Genomic DNA, 23,258 nt, shown 5'->3' with positions numbered 1-23,258 from the left:
TGTCAGCGTTTACCAACACATGCACACACACTTCATCACTCCTTCTGTCTCAGGATGGAGAAAAAACAATAAATGGAATTTTTTTTTTTTTTATCCATAAAACAGGCAAGCTTTATTGACCGACCGAAAACCCCTCCTCTCTCTGCAGAAAATAATGTCTTTTGTCGATTTAAAAAACTCTGAAATGTCTTTCTCTTGGAATCAATATTAATTTTCTGAAAGTGCAGTATTGCTCATTGGCAGGGCGATGCGTTTTATTCTCTCCGAGACACGTGGAAACACTCCAGACTCACACACACCGACGGTGAAATGAGTAAATCATTAGAAAAAATAATAATAACAAAGCACTTCTGTTTTTTTAATGCTACACTCACTCGTGTGAAGCCGGTTCTCGAGACTTCTATCTGAGGATCAAGACTCTGTTGAAGGTGAAACACTAAACTATCCTAAAGGAAACCGAGACCAACAGTATCGTTGACTTCCTTTTGTTACACACTTATCATTGAGAGTTCAAGCTTTTTAATTGACTGACACGTCGTCCGTGTGACGCGTCTTTACTCAAGTGTGCTGCCCCCCTTTGACCATGTGCAAGATAAATTCAGTACAATATGATATCAGGCAGGTAAAGAACAGAACCTTTTTTTTTAAAAAGAGGGTGAAAAAAAAACAATAGAACCGGCCATGACAGTAGCAAAAAGCAAAACAGATTAATTGTGTTGTTGTTTGGTTTCTTTCCATGTTATGTACATTTTATTTAACCTTTAATAAACATATTATCAATATAAATCAACAAATGTGTAAATGTATTCTTTTATGAGTTGAATATATCGTCATTTATTTTTCATTACGTCATTAATTATTCGGTCAAGAGTAACAAGTAATACACAAATGGTTTGAGTAAAAAAAAAAAGAGATAAATAGCTGATTGATGTCGCAATTTAATTTCCACACATTTAAGATTCACCAAAGAACATGATACTTTTAAATACATGCCTTTTTTTTGACAAATGAGTAACCGATCTGGGTAAACCAAATGAGTAAGTAAGTAAGTAAGTCATATTTATTTATATAGCGCTTTTCCAGACCAGGGTCACAAAGCGCTTAAACAATCAAAACAATATTAAATAAAGTATATACTTTAAAGGTCAAGATAAAACTGATAACACAACAGGAGTTCCAGAAAACCAAGGAAAAGCCTGAACAAATAAAAACGTCTTAAGATGTTTCTTGATGGAGTCAGTAGATCCATCAATCGCAAAGAGAGAGAAAGTAAGAACCAGAATTTTAAAGTTGATCCTGAAAGAAACTGAAAGCCAGTGAAGAGTTTTAAGGATCGGAGAAATGTGAGTTCTTCTACTAGAGCAGGTCAGAACTTGAAGTAATTCTTTACATTAAAGGCATCTAAACATAAACATTTGAGTCGTTAAAAGAGACAAATCTATGTTTAAATGTAAGTAAGTAATTTTTATTTGTATAGCGCTTTTCCAGACCAGGGTCACAAAGCGCTTAAACAATCAAAACAATATTCAATAAAGTATATATTTTAAAGATCAAGATAAAACTGATAACACAACAGGAGTTCCAGAAAATCAAGGACAAGCCTGAACAAATAAAATCATCTTAAGATGTTTCTTGAAGGAGTCAGTTTGTGTTGAGATTTAAGGACAAAGAGCAACATCACAGAGAACATGAGGATTCAACTCAATTTCTAAAGCGCGATAAAGCCGATAATAACCTACAGGAGGGTCACGACGATGAAGTACAAGATCAATGTGGACGTAACCATCACAGTTTATTGTCTCTCCAGTTACTGATATTTATTAAAGCTCAAGTGCTGCCACATAAACAGAACCACTATCAGCTCAGCTGTCTCTGAGACAGTTTTATCTGCTTTACCACCACGGCTGGGATCAATATATGGACATCTTATCTCGCCAAGACGTGAATGTTGAAATTGAAAAGCTGAGAATCATCTGTGAAATAAAGCTAACAACAGCCAATAAACAAACCTACTGGATCATGTTGTGAAGATATAAGGCGCTCGAATATGTCACGAAAAACCTGGAATAAATACAGTGGAGGACGATGATGCTAACGGTTCATTGCGTCGCACAGCTGAGTGTTTGCATCCAGAGATTCCGGCGAGCTAATGACGAGCGTTAATCTGCTCTCCACTCGCTTGAGGCTAAACCGCCTGGACAGACGTCGACGCAGGCCTGTCGTCCTCGCAGGGGAAAGAGGAGAGGTGGCGCCGCAGATGGCTACTGACGGCCGATCAAGCCTTCTGCCACTAACAGTCACACAGGATACGACACCAGCGGGCCGCCGCCAAATCCCACCAATATGCTTCCTCTGGCAGTCGGGAGCACGTCGAGTGCTCGCTGAAAGATCACACGTCCGCTTAAAAGAGACGCGCACACGTGTGTTGAGTTCGCATCCTCGTCCAAACACCCCTCTGTCATTAGCCGTGATGACGGCTTCCACCGAGCCAAGCCGAGTGTCACTGCAAACATGCAGATGGAGCGACAGAGGGTGGGAGGCAGTCAGAACCACTGCGAACACTGCTGTATGGATTCAGCTTGAACTGGCGAGCAACCATCGGAGTCAATATAAACTTGTTTATTGGTGATAATCAGTTCTTTGAGAGTGTGTTACTACCATCCTACGGTCAAACGTAAACACCATAAACACACAAAGCCAGAAACAGTACTTTGAAGGATACAACGGTTGTGGAATAAAAGTGCAGCAAAAATACTAACTCCTGTTGTGTTATCAGTTTTATCTTGACCTTTAAAGTATATACTTTATTGAATATTGTTTTGATTGTTTAAGCGCTTTGTGACCCTAGTCTGGAAAAGCGCTATATAAATACAAATTACTTACTTACTTACTTACTTACAAATGTCGAATTAAACAAGTAAATGTAAATTATTCAAGATAAAAAAATCTTAAAATGGTAAATGTGATTGATTCAAGAAAATAATTCAAGTTAAGAATCATATGTCATTTCACACTCACCTCTGGACATACTAACAACTTCCCACCAGAGATTGAGACATTAAAGTAAGTAAGTAATTTTTATTTATATAGCGCTTTTCCAGACCAGGGTCACAAAGCGCTTAAACAATCAAAACAATATTCAATAAAGTATATACTTTAAAGGTCAAGATAAAACTGATAACACAACAGGAGTTCCAGAAAATCAAGGAAAAGCCTGAACAAATAAAAATGTCTTAAGATGTTTCTTGAAGGAGTCAGTAGATCATCAAACACAGAGAGAGATGAAGATCGTTCCAAAGCTTAGGAGCAACAGTCTGGAAGGATTTCTCTCCTCTGGTCCTGAACCGTGTGCGTGGATATTAAAGACGTGATGATGAGCCTGGTAGGACATGTTTTCTCACCATTCAAATGTAACATCAAAAGTCCATCACTGATGTGTTCAATTATAGACTTTTTTAAATACACAGTATTTTTGGTTGAATTATTAATGATCTGATTCAGCTGCTGGTCAAGTTGCATAAATAATATACAAGACATGTCTGTGGAGTCATTTACGGTCACAAGAGAAGATGTTTCTCAGCACAGTGACTCATAGAGTCATCAAATAAACTATTCAGAATATGCCGGCATGAAGTGTAACAGTTGTAGTCACGTTATCAAGAGTTGCTGGTACATTCATACAACATTCATTTATCCTCTGCTTTATTCATACTGTCTGTGGAGATTTGTTTCCTTCAAAAAAAAGTCATGACTCGCAGTCCAACCATTATTTAAACTGTGATCTTCAATAGACAACTTTGACTGGACGACCCACTGTATGTTCAGTATTGTATTAAATAAATAAATAAAAGACCATCTTTGTCAATCAATTTCCACTCTGTCACTTCCTGGTATGAAGGTGACAACATGAAAAATGTTTGACAGAAAAGAATAATACACTTGTACACTTGTGTTGTGGTGTGTTGGGGTAGGAATTTGTCAACAGGAGGTCTTGCTCTGTGGTTGGCATGAAGCTGGACTCACTGGTGAAAGTTGCAGAGAGGAGATCTCTGGACACTGTTCATCATGGATGATGATACAATGATGTCTTTTTTCTATGACAAAACAGGAAACCGGCCCAACAACAGAGTCGCGGCAACCTTGCAATCCCTTCAGCATCACACATGTCATTAAATAGTGAATAAGTCTTTAAGATGAATCCCATTTTTTTTTGATTTGTGAAGTAGTTTCACGAAATAAACGTATAATATCTATGATTCTTTACACACAACACACAGCAAGGGCGCTATAGCAAAAAGGAGATCCAGTGCTACAAATAAAAAGCATTTAAACAACCAATGATAAATGAAAAGATTTTCACTGGGGTATGATTGTGAGGTTAAAGGTCACAACATGTGTCAGATAAAAGGAAATGAAAGAAACCCGGTTGTCAGATACTAAAAAACGACTCTTTGCAGACACCTATTTGTTGACTTTCTTTGCCGGTAGAGCCGACGTTCCTGGGTAAGTGTTTATGTCTTGGTTTGTGTGTGTGTGTGTGTGTGTGTGTGTGTGTGTGTGCGAGACGCTGCTTATCTGTCCGTGAAGTCAACCACAATAGTCTGTGTCTGGATGCTGCAGTGCGCCCGGTTGACAGAGACAGATGTCACATCATTAAGGAATATTAGTGGGGTTTGCCTAGCAGACACAGCATCCGCGGGCCCCGGGAAGAGTTCAATAAGAGAAGACAGACGATGCCGCCGACCCTCGGAGGAGTTTGATAAGACAAAACCACGCAGCAGAAGAAGCCTCACACTGTTCCACCGCACTGGGAGTCTCCCAGGGTTTCTAATCACAAGTGCCTTCATGTCTCGGCGAGGGTCGTGTGACGCAGAGGAGAAAACAAGTTGGGGAGTTTTTTGTTTTTTTTACCGGTAAAGTTTGAGCGGCGAAGTCTCTCTCTTAGCTCTTGAAAAAGACGAGAGCAGGTAGAAGAACATCCTTGAAGGAGATCGGGAAAACTCAAAGCGTAATAGAAGACACTCGACCTTCCGCGATAACAGATGATAAGTTTCCACTCGTCACACACTGGATAAATACGAGTGAAAATACGATTTGAATAACATGAATAAAGACTTATTCATGAACTGTTATGTGGAATAAACTTTAAGTGAGAAGTGCTGTACTTTTAACCGACTTTATGGTGGGTTCAAACTCTTCATCAGTTTCATGTGAGGAGGAAGACGAGCCGAATGACATCAGTTCAATTAGCTCTAGGTAAGTAAGTAAGTAAGTAATTTGTATTTATATAGTGCTTTTCCAGACCAGGGTCACAAAGTGCTTAAACAACCAAAACAATACACAATAAAATATATACTTTAAAGGTCAAGATAGGTTTGGGTGCCTTAATATTTTTGTACCAAAATAATGTGATGACATCAACTTCAAACTAGTTGAATGACTCATATACCGTCACTTGAGGTGTTTTGTGAGATTTTTATTTTCACTGTAAAAGTTCTTGGGGATGGTGTGAACATGCTACATATTGCACCGGTTGTGGAGGGGGGGGTGAGGGGCGAATTATGGTACAAAAACAAGTTAAAATTAAAGTTATGTTATTTACAAAGCCGTCATATCATATTTCATTATCCACAATCTGATTCATTACCTCATCAGTATCATCCTTCATTCATCAATGGAAGTCTGGAAACAGAAAATTCATCCAACTGCTACAAACATGGCAACTTTTGCAACCTTTAGCGAGTGCTCATGGGAAATTTGGTCTCCCGTCGGGCTAAACACTACTTTAGACCACTGGTGTCGCCCGACTAAAAATCGCATAGAGCTTTAGTCACATGACTTTAACGGCTTTCACGGCTTTAACCTGTTGATCACTGACGTCTACAGAAGCTAAAGAGCAGCAGTATATATGACAACCGTGTGGATAAAATGCTACCTGTCTTGACAAAATGTAGTATCGGCGTCACAACTTAACTCTTCAAACCTCCGTATGACCACGACTCGAAAAAACACAGGCAGCTCAGATCGATAAAGAAACAGACTTAAGTGTTTTCAACACGTTCACATCCTGACATTGGTTTGTAAATTTGAATTGAGACGTGCTGATGGCGTGTCTCTGTGCACGTGTGAATTTTGTGCTACTCAGAAGTTCATTAGCTTGTATAATAGCACGATCCAAACTGAAGTATAACATAAATTATTTTGTATCACAGGAGATGCATTTAAAGATGACAGAGACACAAAGTAACACAAATGTTTTTTGTGATTTATTATTGACTTATAAATGTTGAAATCAAACTTTTTAGCACGTTTTAAAAGTATTCACAGTGAATATTCAAAAGGCTTGACGTTTTATAATATGTTTGTTTAAAACAGTATTTAAAGGAACTAAATTATCTTAAAAATAGCTGCCTCCGCCTCTGCCGACCCAGAAAGACTAGTTCTAGTTCTTAAATTGTATATGTACGATTGTATACATGAAAATACATGTTTCTTTTAATATAAGGTTTATATGTTATTATTGTGGCGATACCTTTATTAGTATGATGTGTGACTTTGATGACTAGTACATGTATAAATTGGTTGATATACTTCTAGTTGTAGTCACACAAGGGAGAGGGGGATGAAAGACCGGTGCAGGTATCAGGGAATGATAACTGTGAACACTGACATCTAAAGTAGAGTGAGAGAATAAAGAGTTACAGAGACATTCTGCAATATAGAAGAACACTGAAAAAAAGTGTTTCTACCACAACCGTGGACGGAATGTTCTGGTGTGTGCACCATATTTGATTCACAGTGGAATGGTTTAGCCAAATAATATTTAGTTTAAATCTTAATCAAAGCAGTGAAGGGCCCACGAGGTAAAAAAAAAAATTAGCATTTGTTTGCGATCCATTAAAAGTGTGTAAATAACAGCTTTGGAGCGAAATAAGCGATGAATCCAAGATAAGCTGACAAGAAACACGAGGCATCAGCCAAAACAAAGACTCTCTGAGATGGCTACATCTGAGCACTCATCTGCTGAAACAAAAGCAGAGCTAAATATTTACATAGTCCCCTTCGGGAGTGCTGAGATTAGAGCGAGCAAGAAAAGGCCGAGGAAAGCGAGCAGGAGGGGGTTTGTTGGGTAACATGATCTCGGGGATTGTCGGCTGACGACGTAAACAGGTGAAAAAGTGCCTGACAATTCACTGATTTAAGTTTCTGGTACATTCAGGTTCTGATCAACTCTATTAAAATAATATCAAAACTCACCAGATCTGTTGCGAACCATTTCTGCCCATAAATAAACACAGCAGTTATGATTATACAGACTGTTAATTTAGTAAAGTTCAAGTTTCTGATTTAATTAATGTACCGAGAGGTCAATTAAATTCAAATTCTCATAGATATGCAATAGTTTTTTGGGGAGAACTTCACAAAAAATACATTTTAAAAGTAAAATCAGTCAACGACATGAGTATTTTTGAATAAAAAATAATTAAAAATGCGTCAAAAACAGCAGAAACAATAATACATTGAATTATAACCCATGTAAGTAGGTTTTAGGATCTTAACCTGGTTCTGCTCGAGGTTTCTGCCTTCTAAAAGGACGTTTTTCATCTGCCACTGTCTCGCTGTGATTCACTCATTGTTGAGTCTGTTTTTCTTTTCTCCAATATAGTCTTATTTAAACTGTAAAGTGTCCTGAGATAACTAATTAAAATATACTTTAAATACAATTTAATTTAATTTAATTAACATTGTTGGATAATAACTGTAGCAACAACAAAATTAAAGTGAGTAGTTCACCCTAAATTCAAACTTCACTCATTTCTACTCACTCTCATGTCGATGGGTCGGGAAGTACGCTGGAAGTACTCTGGCTAATATCACAATACTTCCAGTTTAGACATTAAAGTGTATGTGCTTTGGAACTTCCGGATTATATCACTGGCTAATGTTTAAACGTCTGCCACAAACGAGCGCAAAATATAGACTTGTGTAATTTTTTTTCTTCAGAAATACAAGATATCAATTAAAGATGATCAGTATGGAGGTATTTTGATGTTTTTTGAAGTATTTCTGAGTGAAGATGAACCTGAGCTCCAGTTGCTACATTAAAATGAACAAACATTTTTGCCTAGAACGAACGGATTACTCCGAAAATAATCCCAACCCTTAGTCGACATGAGGGTGAGTAGAAAATGAGTGAAGTTTGAATTTTGGGTGAACAAATACATTTAAATTTAAATATGCTTATGAAAGGACGTGGCTTAAATATGCATTTAAATGATCATAACTCTTGGTTATGGTCAACTATAACACTGGTTTATAAGCATACAAAACAATGCATTTTTGAACTGTGTATATTTATGGGATACACAGGGTAAAATGTTCAATATTAAGTTTGACTCTCAGAATAAACCGAATCTCAGTCCAGACCAGAAAAATCCAGCCACCGTGCAGGAGCAGCAGGATGAAGGGAAATGTGCTGCGACCTCTGCTGCTCCTCCTCAGTCAGGGTATTTGTCTTTCAGACAGAGATAAACTGCTGCCTTTTTATTAACTTGCTGATGGTACCAAATTGTTTTCCCCGTCCACCCGCTTTTTTTTTTTTTTTTTCCTCCCCACAGACAGACAGCCTCAGAAAATATACACCCAATAACTCTTCTGTTCGCCATTTCTTATTAGCTCATGTCTTCCATCCCAAACCTTTTTTTTCGCCCTGCTTTCAATTGCTCCAGAACTGTCTGGCTGTCGTCACAGGCTTGTGCCCAGAAGTCAAAACATCCATATTCATCGCCGCACATGACTCGTGTTTGTGTGTGACCCCCTCGCAAGGATATACATTTGTTTGAAATGAGCACATTATGTTTTGCTCTGAGCTTGAATTTAATGGTTGTGTTTATTTCTGTGTCTGAGTGGGCCGCCGAGGTCCTGCTGCTGACGAGACAGAACCCCGGGGGAACCTGTCTGTGTCGACTCCATTTCCTTCTCATTTGACTAATTACTGCGTCTCTTCCACGCCGATGACGGCACCTGGCACCTGTCCGTCAATCCATCAGAGCCATCAGAAACATTTTCCTAACAGCGCATGAGACGTTTGCATGCTTTACACATACCTTGCAAAAAATAAGAGAATTTTGTCAATTTATAAATTAATCAGACAAACCTTGTGTTAATGATGTTCTATTAAAACATGTGTCCGTCTTAAAATGTGTTGCGATATTAAAATGAATAAACAGGGGTGTAAAAAAATGTCGATATAACAATAAATCCTTATATTTTTATTCCCGATGCTGTACTTGTTTATATACTTTTACTCTTTTGGTTCATATTTTGAGAAGAATTTTCCTACGAGATAAATAGATTGACTTTATGAATCCCTCTAGAGATCTCTTTCGGGAAATTGGGTTTCCCAGTTCGGAAAACAGAAAGATTTATAAAAACAGGAACAAGAACAAAGTGCAAACATAAGAACAAAGAATAAAGAACAAGGATACAAAGTAATAAATAAATAACAAAGTAATTTACATTTAAAGAAATATGCTCAATTCTTTGTTGTGAAAGACAAAAAGAATATATTTTTGTCTAAAGTATCGCAATATATCGCAGTATATGGTATCCTCACACACTAACTAACTAACGTTTCTTGTTAACTAATGTTAACAAGAAGGATCTGTCTCGCCTGCAGTTCATACAAAACTCTGCAGCGAGAATTCTGACCCGCTCTAGTAGAAGAACTCACATTTCTCCGATCCTTAAAACTCTTCACTGGCTGCCAGTTTCTTTCAGGATCAACTTTAAAATTCTGGTTCTTACTTTCAGATCTATTCGTGGTCAGACTCCTCCTTACATCAGTGATCTGATCCAGCCTTACACCCCAGCTCGGGCTCTGAGGTCTGTGGATCAGAATCTACTGATGGTTCCTGAACACGCTTCAGGACCAGAGGAGAGAAATCCTTCCAGACTGTTGCTCCTAAGCTTTGGAACGATCTTCCTCTCCCTCTGTGTTTGATGATCTACTGACTCCTTCAAGAAACATCTTAAGATATTTTTATTTGTTCAGGCGTTTCATTGATTTTCTGGAACTCCTGTTGTGTTATCAGTTTTATCTTGATCTTTAAAGTATACACTTTATTGAATATTGTTTTGATTGTTTAAGCGCTTTGTGACACTGGTCTGGAAAAGCACTATATAAATACAAATTACTTACTTACTTACTTATATGGAAAATCACCTTCTTACAATAAAAGAAGAAGGTCTGGAGTAATACGGAATCCTCTCTCTAAATGACAACACAAATCACTGGGAGACACAGGAGATGTTCATGAAGCATGCGACTCTAAGACAGTGTAGCCGTGGGATGAGTTGTTTTTCCCGAGCACCAAATATAGAAATATAGAAATTTAGCTTTTTTCTTTTCTTTAACATCGCCGGCCAAAAGTTTTGGAGTGAAAATAAGTGCATGTCAACCTGAGTTTACATCAAGAGTATCATGACCGCGGCGACGTCTAATTGAATTACTTTTGAAACTGCTGCTTATGCTGATGCGAGCACATATCTGCGGAGTCACTGCTGCGCACTCACGCCATGATCGCCCGCTCGCCATCACGTCTTGCACGGATCCTCCCTAAGCACTGGGGAGAAGACCTCGCCAACGTGCACTCCCCCATTATTCCTTTTGTTTATTCAGTTTATGATCTATCGTTATATCCATATTTTCTTGCAGGCCGACTCTTCACCCCTGCCTGCACTCTCCTCTTCACCTGCTTTGAACTCTGTCCATCACTCTGGTAAACTAACACAAAAAATTATTTTACACCAAAAATCTATTTAAGGGAGCGTGAAAACCTTCTTAAAACATTTTCTCCTCTTATTCTCACTTGTTCTCTTCTACTGACCAGAATTTCTACTTTGTTGTTGTAATTGTTGTTTTTGTGTGGATCTCCTAACTGATATTTAAAAGTAAGTAAGTAAGTAAGTAGTTTTTATTTATATAGCGCTTTTCCAGACCAGGGTCACAAAGCGCTTAAACAATCAAAACAATATTCAATAAAGTATATACTTTAAAGATCAAGATAAAACTGATAACACAACAGGAGTTCCAGAAAATCAAGGAAAAGCCTGAACAAATAAAAACGTCTTAAGATGTTTCTTGAAGGAGTCAGTAGATCATCAAACACAGAGGGAGAGGAAGATCGTTCCAAAGCTTAGGAGCAACAGTCTGGAAGGATTTCTCTCCTCTGGTCCTGAACCGTGTGCGTGGAACCATCAGTAGATTCTGATCCACAGACCTCAGAGCCCGAGCTGGGGTGTAAGTCTGGATCAGATCACTGATGTAAGGAGGAGTCTGTCCATGAATAGATCTGAAAGTAAGAACCAGAATTTTAAAGTTGATCCTGAAAGAAACTGGAAGCCAATCAACTGCAGGCGAGACAGATCCTTCTTGTTAAGACACGAAAATAAACTGTTACAATAGTCCAGATGAGAAGACACAACGCATGGATTACAAGCTCCAGATCATGTTGTGACAACATTTTCCTAAGTTTAGAGATTTTTCTCAGTTAAAAAAAGCTTTGACATGTGGTTTTATTGATCCTATGACAACTTGTTCCCCTTTTCAGACGTGGTGTGCGAGATCCCACGGCAGAGACGGAGACAACATGGCTTCAGGTGAAAGAAAAAAACCCAGATGAGAACGAGTTCCTCTTATCAAGATCTGGATGTCGTGTCATGTTTTGACTCTGAAGTCGGGCCGCGGTTCTACAACACAAGTATTCCAAATAGAATTAGTCTAATAGCGTCTGAGTATTACAAGCGACTCGCACACCTGAGTGACAGTCGCCATGACAGCCATTTTGTTCTGGGCCCACTTATCTCGGGCTGTACCACAGGCGGCAACCGAGTGAAGAGGGAGGAAGCCGGAGACAATTTAAACACAGCCGCACAGATTACATTTCAAAACCTCGCAGACCGAATATTTAACCCTCTTGCCTTTTGATAAGCGATAGGGGGGGGATTTCCACTGACTCAGGAAGTCAATTTAACCTCGGCTCAAAGAGACGAGGCTGACGAAACATCCTGTGGGCTCGCCCCGGGTGATGGCCGAGACTCTCTCTCTCTCTCTCTCCTGATGGTGGCGCCGGCGTCTGCCGGCTGCGATAGACGGCGGCCGTGCATGCGAAGTCATTACACGCAGGCGGCGGCGTAATTACACCGAGACAGTCACCTGCCAACAGGGTCTTAGGAGCGACAGCAAGAAGTCTGTGGAGAGGCAGGAGTCGGACGGACCAGACAAACTCATCCGGTGTAGGAGGTACAAATTCTGTCCCCCCACTTCCTACGTGATGACGTCACACGCTGCATATGCAAACGTCTCTTTAAAATATTGTTTATCGGTTAAAGAAACGTCAACAGAAGGTTTACATGATACTTTTTACCACGCATAAAACATTTATATTGACAAAAAGACGATGTTCTGAAGCTGTTTTACTAATAACGCACAACTGTACGATGAAATAAAAAGATTCGAGTTCCGAAATAATTCGCTTATGTACATTTAATAATTGATTTAAATCGGGGGAAGAATCAAAATGAAAACTAAATAATTACTGAGGTGTTTATGATCCGAACTACAGACAGGTATAATGAGTTATAGAAAGGGAAATATTCTAACATTTTTGTTATTTAAAAATTATTTCAAAAACTCGAATGTTTGTATTGCATTGTACAGTCGTGCGTTATTATTAGTAAAACGGCTTCAGCCAATCAGCGGCTTCGTCGCATGTAGCGGGCACTTCCTGTTGGTGTCAAAGTCACATGTATCGTCAGACCAGGAAATGAAAGAACGGAAAGTGATTATGTTGACGAAGATCATCTTTTTGTCAATATGAATGTTTTATGTGTGGTAAAAAGTATCATGTTAACCTTTTGTTGACATTTCTTTAACCCATAAAAAATATTTTAAAGAGACGTTCGCATATGCCGTGTGTGACATCATCACGTAGGAAGTGGGGGGACAGAATTTGTATCTACACCGGCCCCCGAAAGCATGTCCACCACTCTGGGTCAACGAAGAGCGTTTCGACGGAAGGAACGTGTTCTCCACGTTGGTCTGCTTTGTAGCGATGCCAGTTCCTGCCAAACTGACTGTTTCCATGGAAACGAAGGACTTAATGACCGATAACAGCGAACAAGCTGAGTGTGGGGGGCGGGGGGGGTTGTTGAGTGTTGAGTAGCAAGTGAGCGGCAGAGAAAGATGGAAAAGGGAGAAAAGGGATATCTCGTGGAACAAAGGAAGCAATTTAGTATCGGAGGACAGCGTGAAGCCTGATTATGTCGTCACTTTAAACGATCATTAATTTCTCCTTGTCCGGGCCGGGGCCGGATTAATGCCCTCACGTCTGGCGTCTATGGAAGGAGATCCTCGGCTTAACCGTTTTTTTCGCCGCCGCCAGACTTTCGATAAAAAAACGCTGACCTCGGACCACACCAACATTCACCTAGAAGACTCTAAAACATTTGATCGGATGTCAGTGTTTGACCTCTGAGGACGGAGAAGGTTACTTCAGTATACACATTAAAGTTCGAGGGCCCTGATGCACTTAAAAATAAATCAATTTGGATTTTTAATTGAATTTAATATATAAACGTTATTTGAATCATATGTAAAATTGAATTTTAATGCATTTCTTTACACTCAACTTACCGAATACATTTCGATGGAAACGGTCCTTGATTTTCTAGAACTCCTGTTGTGTTATCAGTTTTATCTTGACCTTTAAAGAATATACTTTATTGAATATTGTTTTGATTGTTTAAGCGCTTTGTGACCCTGGTCTGGAAAAGCGCTATACAAATAAAAATTACTTACTTACTTACGTATTGAATTCAACTTAATATTTGATAGTCATTTTCTTGTTATTTTTGTAAATATGATTGTGTATATAATATAGTGCAGATTTATTTTCTATTCTATTTAGATTTTTTCTTTTCTTTTTAATATTTTATTTCTGGGTGTTTTATTTTTTGGCATATTGCTGTTGTTAAACCGAATTTCCCCTCGCGGGACAATAAAGGATTCTGATTCTGATTCTGATTCTGATAGCATATTTGAGTGAGTATCACTAAGGTTTTGTCTGATGTTGGTATTAAAAAACAAGTTGTTTTTTTTAAATGATAGCAATATTACAAAAAATGGATATATTCTATCAGTTCGTACACATGGATTTTTTGGGGAATTCAGTCATGATGCTAATAAGATTATTGTTAAACACACATTACACTAAACGTCTGTATTTTTTAATAAGGTAATTCATAAAAAGAAACCACACAAAACCCTGAAAACTGCACAGTTTACACACTGGGTATTTCCACTTGTGTCACCAATGCCATTAAGGTACCGGGTGTTCAGACCCATCCCTTGTTCTCGGTGTACAGTCCCACAAACACAAGTAGTCAAGGGTGACCCAGATAATCTGGAACTTCTCCCAGTCTCCAGGTGGTATCTTCCTGACAAATGTTTATTAAACATGGTGATCTGCATTAAGACCAGCCTCAAAATGGCGACACCTCAATACAGACGTGATGGAGAACCACTGTAGGTCAACAAGAAAAACCTCCTGTAGGATCACAGATCTAAATGTCCTCCATCAGTAAGATAGTACCTTTATCTTTCTGTTTTTCAAAATGGAAATGTTCACATTGGTTATATCATCTAAATTTGAAAAGCCTTTGATCGAGTTAATCTAAATTGGAGGCTTTGAAGGCTTAATCTTCATTTTCAAGGTCGATAATTTTAGCTCAATTGTGGCGATCCAGTCGATCTCTTGAGAAAGATCCTTTACACAACATACTAATGTGAGGTTGACTGACCACTACGTCTCGTACAACACACACCGTCTAGACGCACACACTTGTCTTGCAGTTCTGAACTTCATGATGGAATGGCCCCAAACATTCAACAAATATACCAGAGAGGGATTGAGGACCTCTGCCAAGCTTCACATTTCCTCATAACACACAATTATATAATAACCATTTTACTCTCAGAAACTTGTTTGAAAATCATTTATTCCATTCTTATATTGACTTTCTAGGTCACGGGGGAATGGTGGCGTTCCCAGCCGGCCAGGGCCAGAGGAAGGGGAACAACCTAAACATCACAAACAACCACACACGTCTACATTCACCTCTATATGATTTTGGAGTTCCCAAAGTAAACACATGAAATCAGAGGGAAAACAGACTGACTCCTTTAAGAAACATCTTAAGACATTTTTATTTGTTCAGGCTTTTCCTTGATTTTCTGGAACTCCTGTGTTGTTCTCAGTATTATCTTGATCTTTAAAGCATATATTTTTATTGAGTATTGTTTTGATTGTTTAAGCGCTTTGTGACCCTGGTCTCGAAAAGCGCAATATAAATAAATATTACTTACTTACTTACTTACTTACTACATGTGGACAGCAGGGGGCAGTAGCCCTAGGGATCATGCCAAGTGAAGGAGGTAAAATCTCAAGCTTCACTTAATTCATCTTAATATCAATACATTGTTTAAATACATTTTTTTAAACACATGTTGAGGGAGGAGCACAAGAGGACACACAACATCATCTGATAAAAACCAAACCGTCATCGGTTGTAACCTCAGACTTGATGCGAGTACAAACGGATTCTGATATTTCCAGTTGCCTCTTGAAATATTGCAAATGATAAAAAGAGTTCTCTTTTCATTTCAAGCAGATTTAAAGAGTTTAGCAGTATCGTTGTTTACGCCAGATGTGGGCAATTATTCTTTTAAATTTCCTCGGGGACATAGTGGGAGTAAGTAAGTAATTGTTATTTGTACGTGTGGGGCCCTAGAGCCAAAGACTTGAAGAAGAAAGAGCCCTGATAGGATGCGCTAAATAGAAAAAATATTGGAAAAGCATTTTTAAGTCATGATGACATTAGAAAAAACAAATATAAATGTTGCATATTGCATCTTCTTATATACATTCGATCTTAGAGGGACCATGATTTTTTTATTCTTATTTATATCAAAAAAGAAATATTAAATACAATCGTAATAAAGAATTTTTTTTATCATTTTCTTATTTTGATTTCCTCACACAATTTTCTTTAATTGATAAAAACCTTGAAGTTTTAACTCATAATGGCAACATAAATATCTACGTCATCTCTATGTTCAGGCCTTTCCTTGATTTTCTGGAACTCCTGTTGTGTTCTCAGTTTTATCTTGATCTTTAAAGTATATACTTTATTGAGTATTGTTTTGATTGTTTAAGTGCTTTGTGACCCTGGTCTGGAAAAGCGCTATACAAATAAAAATTACTTACGAATCTTATTTAACACGTAAGAGAACAAGACACACAGCAGACGCGGTAGTTTTTTATTTTGGAAATTTGAAAGCTATATTTTACCGACATGAATGAGAACTTTTATTTTCAGTATATTTTACCAAAAGTCTCTTAATTTAAACTTGGTTGGAACACTGTCATCAGTGAGCAGAGAAGCAGATGGAGCATGAATGCTCCTACCCAGATGCAACACTAACAGACTCAGGGACTCATTCAGAGTTTTAGACTAGCTTTTTATGAACCTATCGTCTGTGTTGCTGTGTCCTGGAAAAACAATTTCAAGGAGACCTCTAGAGGGATCAATAAATTTGATCTATCCATCTATTTCTTTCAGGATGAGTGACATTTGTCAACAAGATCCTGCCTTTATGTTCTAACAAAGGTTCACTTGTCGCTGACACATGATCCAGAAGCTTGACCAGAGGTCAGAGGCTGCTGTGACAGAACACTTTCTTTAATCACTTTTTGACTTTCTTAAGTAAGTAAGTAAGTAATTTCTGTTTGTATAGCGCTTTTCCAGACCAGGGTCACAAAGCGCTTAAACAATCAAAACAATATTCAATAAAGTTTATACTTTAAAGGTCAAGATAAAACTGATAACACAACAGGAGTTCCAGAAAATCAAGGAAAAGCCTGAACAAATAAAAACATCTTAAGATGTTTCTTGAAGGAGTCAGTAGATCCATCAAGCGCAAAACGAATCGTACTCACGGTCACCTGATTGTAAATGATGACGGTTTGTGTGTTCGCTGGCGTTTGGGTGTTTACCTGTTTTATGAGCTGTGTAATTGAGCTTTCTCTTCCTGACGTTAAATTTTGAATGGAGGCTTCGTCCCTCCACCCCACGCCTCGCCAGTCTTCCACTGAACACATCAAGTGTGATAACAGTTCAGACGCTCTGCCCTCTTTTCCAGCCTGTCGCCGTTTGCCACCGCAATATCAGAGGAAATAAAATCTACGCACTTGAAGACTTTAATTATACTGGAGGCTTTTGTTACCTATAATTTGATGACTATAGTTTATTTAGCATTTTTATAATTGATATAAATCACGAATATGAATGGTCATTTGATAAAATAAACACTCACAAGAATAGAAGGACTATAGTTTTATATTTTGAATAGAGTAAATGAAAATTAAAGAAGACGAAAATAACATCAGGGTCTAGAACAACATTAAATATGAATTTATCTAATTTAAGGTCGGCTAATACGATAGAACCGGCAGGATTGGGATTGTGTTTGTTTTAGAAATCAGACTTGGAGCTTTAAACTTAAATAAAAGAGATGGGATCAGAGTTCAAGTCATACAGCCTTATTTGGGTTTTTTGTTGGAGCACTAAAGAGGTGTATATAGAAGACATCAGGGAAACCTTTTCATCTCATTGTGTGCTTTGTTAACCAGATTAAGTGACTTGAAATCCCATCAATTCTCTAGTTTTTTCTTTTTTTCACGCGATAAAGATGAATACGTTTAGAAATAAAACGACTTTAATCAATAAACAAAGAATAGCAGGAGACAACGTGTACGTCTGTGAAACGTCTTGATGAAAGCTTCTCCAAACACAAGTCAAATTGTGGATCAATGCTGTGTAATCATAAAACAGACACACACAGGCGTCCGCTACAGATGCTTTCTTCTCATCAAACAGAAAAAACAAAACAATTATAAAAAAAAAGGTACTTTTGTTGGAACAACACAGGTAAATCCAGATGTTTGCAAATGTTTTCTTGACCAGAACGTTTGTTTTTGGTCGTAATAGGAAGATGAAATGTGTTGAAATAACAAGGGTTCTTGGACTTACAGAGAAGGAGGTTGAGAAGATGGGTGTGACCAAAAATAAGCCAGAGTCCTTTGTTAAAAAATGGATACAGTAGATACTTAAATACGGATACTATTTTCAGGGCTGTATTTATATGTATTGTCTTTCTACATGTATTTGAAAATGGCGTCATATCAGAATCACTGACTGTCAACGCCTGAACCCACCCATCATGCAAAACATCACACACACACTTTTGCCCCCAAAAATTTGGTTACAACTATTCTAGACATTTACAATTATTTTTAATAGTCTTTTGGCTTCTTTAAGCATTGTTTAAGGTAAAGTACCAGTTTAGCAATTAACTGTCTTATTTAAATGTAATGTACTTTTACTAATAAAAAACTAAATGTAACTCTGGTTATTCCGTAATAAGTCGATCTTTGCTTGTATATTGGCAAAGACAGAACAACACTTAGAGGCAGAATATGTTTTCTCATTAGAAATCACTAGGAAATGCAGGTTTTAATGCAGAAAGACCTACATTAATAGCAGTTGTAGAAACTAGAAATAGTAGCTGACAATAAGAAACAATTCAGGGAATGTGTTGCAGGGACTGAGTGTTAATTAAAATTGTCCCAAATGTTTTTTATTAGCATTCAAACAAGTCCAACAGCAACAATTGTCGATCATGCAGCAAATCATCCCAGATTGAAAAAAACAAGGAATAATTCAACCGAATTTAACATTTAGAACAATCCTATCAACCTTGTATCCGACCCTCAGAGATGCATAGCAGGTTCAGTCGTGTTGTACATAAATCAAGTCAAGTTCCTTTATTGTCAAATATGCATGTATTAAGACATACAGCATCAATTAAGTTGTGGTCCTCTCTGACCCACGATGCAAAACATGAATACAGTTGAAAGGATAATGACAGTGAATTGAGCTTTACACGTAGAATATGTGCAAGTTATTCAAGCTGCAGGTTAAATGGTTGAACATACTACAATTCAGTGAGTGCATGCTGACAGTACTCGAGCATCAAGGGAAGTGGGACTGTGAAGCGACTTAAACTGATGGCTGTGAAGAATGATCCTCTTTACAGACCCAAACTTTTACGCCTCGTGCACAAATGTGCAAAGCTACAGTACAAAGGAAAATGTTTCAATGAATGGCCATTCCTCAAGCTCGGAGCATCAATTTCCACTTGAACTAGTGTGACGCTGCCGATGTCTCCGAGGGAGACAAAACTTTTCAAGTTCGGCTACTTATTCTCTGGTGACGGATTAGATCTTATTTCAATGCTGCAGGATAATGAGAGCTGGAATTTCTCCATTTGAAGAAAATTAAGTCAATAATGTAGAAATCGAGAATATAAAAAAAAAGAAAAGTGTGTTAAAAAAGGTTTTTCTTGTACATTTCTCCCTGGTGTTCACTGGCATAACATCACCTCTAGCTCTGTGATTGAGATCAGTGAACTGTGACCAGGATTTATCTCCGTCTGACACGGAAAACCTGCCTCTTCATAGGGAGTCTCAGGTGGTGCTATCTGCATCAGAAATTAATTGGAAAGATATCGGCGAGTGATCTCGGCTGAGGTGCAGAACAACATCTGTCTCTGGTCATAATTGTAGATGAGAAGTTGGAGGTTTTAGTAGCCACAGTGACGCGGTGCACGAAGCTATGCTAAACTCTTTCAAGGGAAATTAAAGTTAAAAACCCAACTCTCTTGACTCACTCACGTGTGAATATTGAAGTCTTCCTCTCCAAGATGCAGCAAGTCTCTCATCATGACCATGTTTTGAACTTATTACTTTATAAAGTTGAACTTTATGAAACACATTTTCTAGTATTTCAATGAAAATAGAGTTTTGTACAAATAGTCACATAATGATGAGTACAATAGAGTCCAACATCTATTTAAGACACACTTAGATCAACACATTAATTGAACTTTATGTGTTTAATAAATGCTGAACATTAATTATACAGTGTATAAGGATAACGTTTCCCAAAGGATAAAAGATGTTGCTAAATGTGTGTTTTGATGATGGATATGATGCGACTTTTAAATATAAAGTATATATATCATCCTCTCCTTCGTTTTAATTCCTTAGGGAGGGCACACAACCCTTCGACTGGATTCATGCAGCCACAATTTGTCCTTTTCATCTTACATTTGGCTTGACAGTCACCATATATAAAGTGGTCCCTCATAAACATTTTATGTCTGAACATTTAAATAAATCAAGATTGTATAAATAAGGGATAAAAAAAGAAGTAATAATAATATTTAGATTGGATTGTGTATGAAAGAAAACTACCTTTACAAAGAGGAAAACAAAACATTTAAAAGGTCATATCGTATGAGAGCACTGTGTGAATTTGACGCCGTACATATGAAGAAGAATGTCTGACGACTGGCTGTGCAGCAGGAGGACACAAAGGAGTCCCAGCTTTCCAAACAGTTAACAGTTATCTTAACGTTAGAATCCCCCGGTGGCCGCATAGGATTTAAATTACTGGCAAATGAGACTGTTCCTAAGCCGAACTACACAAAAATACACAAATATCTCAAAGCAACCTTCAGCTGCAAAAGCTCAACAAAAGCTAAATATCGCAGCGCGAACAGGGTTTGTGTCGCCACACAGAGAGAAGATTTAACTCCTATATGTTTTTGAAGATTTAATACATGCAAATTATAGTAAAGAGAAGGTGAAGGCACACACACACACATGCAGGAACACACACACGTTCAGAGCAACTTTGATGTTTCAATTTGTCTGAAAATTCTATATCTAGCACTTCTAACACTGTTGTTCTCTGGACGCGTAGCATTTTTTGCAATCCATCAGACGAACATAAGAACATCAGCGGTTCAGTCCTCGGTAAATTAATTATTCATACCAGTAAAACCATCACCAACCGTCATTACAGGCAGAAACAATCAATGGTTACACAACAGTAACTGTGAGGCCACACAGCCACAAAAGAAACGTTTCATCTGAAGGGTCATCAAACTCCAGCAAATCTCATGCATATTGGACATTTCTGATTAAATTCTTATTTGAACCTTTTCCCTGCTAACTTAGTATTCTTTTATTTTACTTTACAATGCAATGATAGTGGAGATATCGAGTGGAGGGATCATATTTTTACATTACAGAACTCACTGTTCTCACATCATTACCAAACACTCGGATGTGCTACAAAATACAGATCCTTTCCTTTACTACTTTATTCTGATGGACGAGTCATTTCTAATAGTCTATTTAAATAATCAATAGACAAATAATCTAAGTGGAAAAGAAAGACTCTTTTGAGAAACTCCAGATTCTCCCAAATGCAGAAATGTACCATTTGAATCATGACATGTCATTTGAAAGAGCAGAATTAGCTCTAGTTAGCTTAAGACACCAAGTAGGTTTTGTCGTTGACAAGGTAGTTAGTTATAGTTGATGCTACTTGGGTCACTAGAGAGGGAAGACTAGCAGTGTTGATTCATGGAAGGTCTATTGTATTCTTGTAAGTAAAATTTCTCCTCGTCGGACTAATAAAGGAAAATCCATCCATCCATCCATATAATTCTATTCGCTCTCTTCTGTTGTTTTCCATTTAGTAGGAATTATATTTGAAAACCATTTGCCCCCATGCTATTGAATGTACCAAAACCATCTCTACAAAATTAACCTATATTTTTATATCAATATTAAGGTTGAGACCCAGATATAATCTATTATTATCTATCTAGTATTGTTCGCTACTGATGGACTCTTATTGTCCAGTACTGGTTATCCGCTGAAAACGGACGAACTGGAAAAAAAAAAGTTTTATGAAACTATGGTTTGTGTTGCTGTGTGCTGGAAAAACAATTTCCCAAAGGAGATCTCCAGAGGGATTAATAAATTGTATCCATCTATCTATCTATTATAAAGACTCATCGATGACAGTATAACTTCTTTCGAAAGCAAGACATAGAATAAACTTGTTCATTTGTATCATCCTTCCATGACCACACTGACCTCCCTACAATGAACTGATCTGTCTCTGATCTATGTTCTTTATACTTGGATTTATCAAAGAAAAATAACACAATGAAAAGGAAAAAGATTACATGGATTAACATAGAATATCATCTTTTCACTTCACTCCTGCCCCAAAATTCAGAATTACACAATCTAATAGCATGAGGAATGAATGAGTCCCTGAGTCTATTAGTGTTGTAATTTATTCTTTAGCAATGATTGTACAACACAAACAATCACCTTTGCAAACGAACAGCAGAGGTTGAATTTCCATCATTACCTCACATGTCCTCACACATTACAATAATAAAAGCTGCTAAACCACCTGTTATCAGCTGCACAGTAAATGGCCTCAACAGTATAGACTGTTGATATGTAGGTGTGTTTGTGTCCAGAGTGGCACTGTATATACACAGTTAAATTTAGAACACAGGATTCTCTGAGTGGATGCCAAACTGTAAAGACCTGCTCCCATAGCACCGATGTGTGTGAGTGTGTGTGTGTGTGTGTTTGTGTGTGTGTGTGTGTGGGCGCAGGAAGCACAGCAGGGTGAGCTCGGTCATGCTGGAGTGCTGAACATTCTCTAGAGGAGACAATAAGAGTCCATCAGGGGGGAGGAGAGGCGAGAGGCCAGATTAATGAAATATGAATGTGTTTACTGGTCGGCCGGACCGACACAGCAGGACTTTCAACCCTGCAGACACCGGCAGCTCCAACCCAACATTCCTGGCAAATCGCTGACCACGGAATTGATCGTCAGCGATGGAACCGAGACGTGCTTCCACATTATCACGTTAAGCAGACGAGGTTTGGTTGAATCGATGAATAGAAATTTAAATTGGCTGCCAAAGTGAGCTAAAGAATAAATTAGCAAAGGCATCCAAAATGCATTCTACACATCAGGGAAGCGCGCCGTGAATACGAGATCCAGTTAAGGGAGGTGAGAGCGCTTTGATGCGACGGGTGTTCGAATCATCTGTTTCTAATCAAGTAGGCGACGACGAGAGAGGCCTGGAATTGCGACCGTATTGACCCGCTCTAATGACTAAAAACAAGAAGACAAAAGACACCGGGTTCACCCCCGTCAACCTGGCGGCGCCATCCCCTACCTGCGAACAG

At 38.1% G+C, this 23,258-nt stretch overlaps 1 protein-coding gene across 5 annotated transcripts in view; it reads right to left on the bottom strand.

Annotated features, from left to right (window-relative positions):
• cacna2d2a (calcium channel, voltage-dependent, alpha 2/delta subunit 2a) overlaps positions 1–23,258 on the bottom strand; it is a 165,306-nt gene that overhangs the window by 123,702 nt on the left and 18,346 nt on the right. The gene's annotated exons all lie outside the window — the stretch shown is intronic.

The sequence above is a fragment of the Callionymus lyra genome, chromosome 10 (genome assembly GCF_982586985.1).
Source record: "Callionymus lyra chromosome 10, fCalLyr1.hap1.1, whole genome shotgun sequence".
Taxonomy (NCBI): domain Eukaryota; kingdom Metazoa; phylum Chordata; class Actinopteri; order Syngnathiformes; family Callionymidae; genus Callionymus; species Callionymus lyra.
Note: the sequence above shows the minus strand (reverse complement) of the source record. Positions and strands in the feature narration are given on the sequence as shown.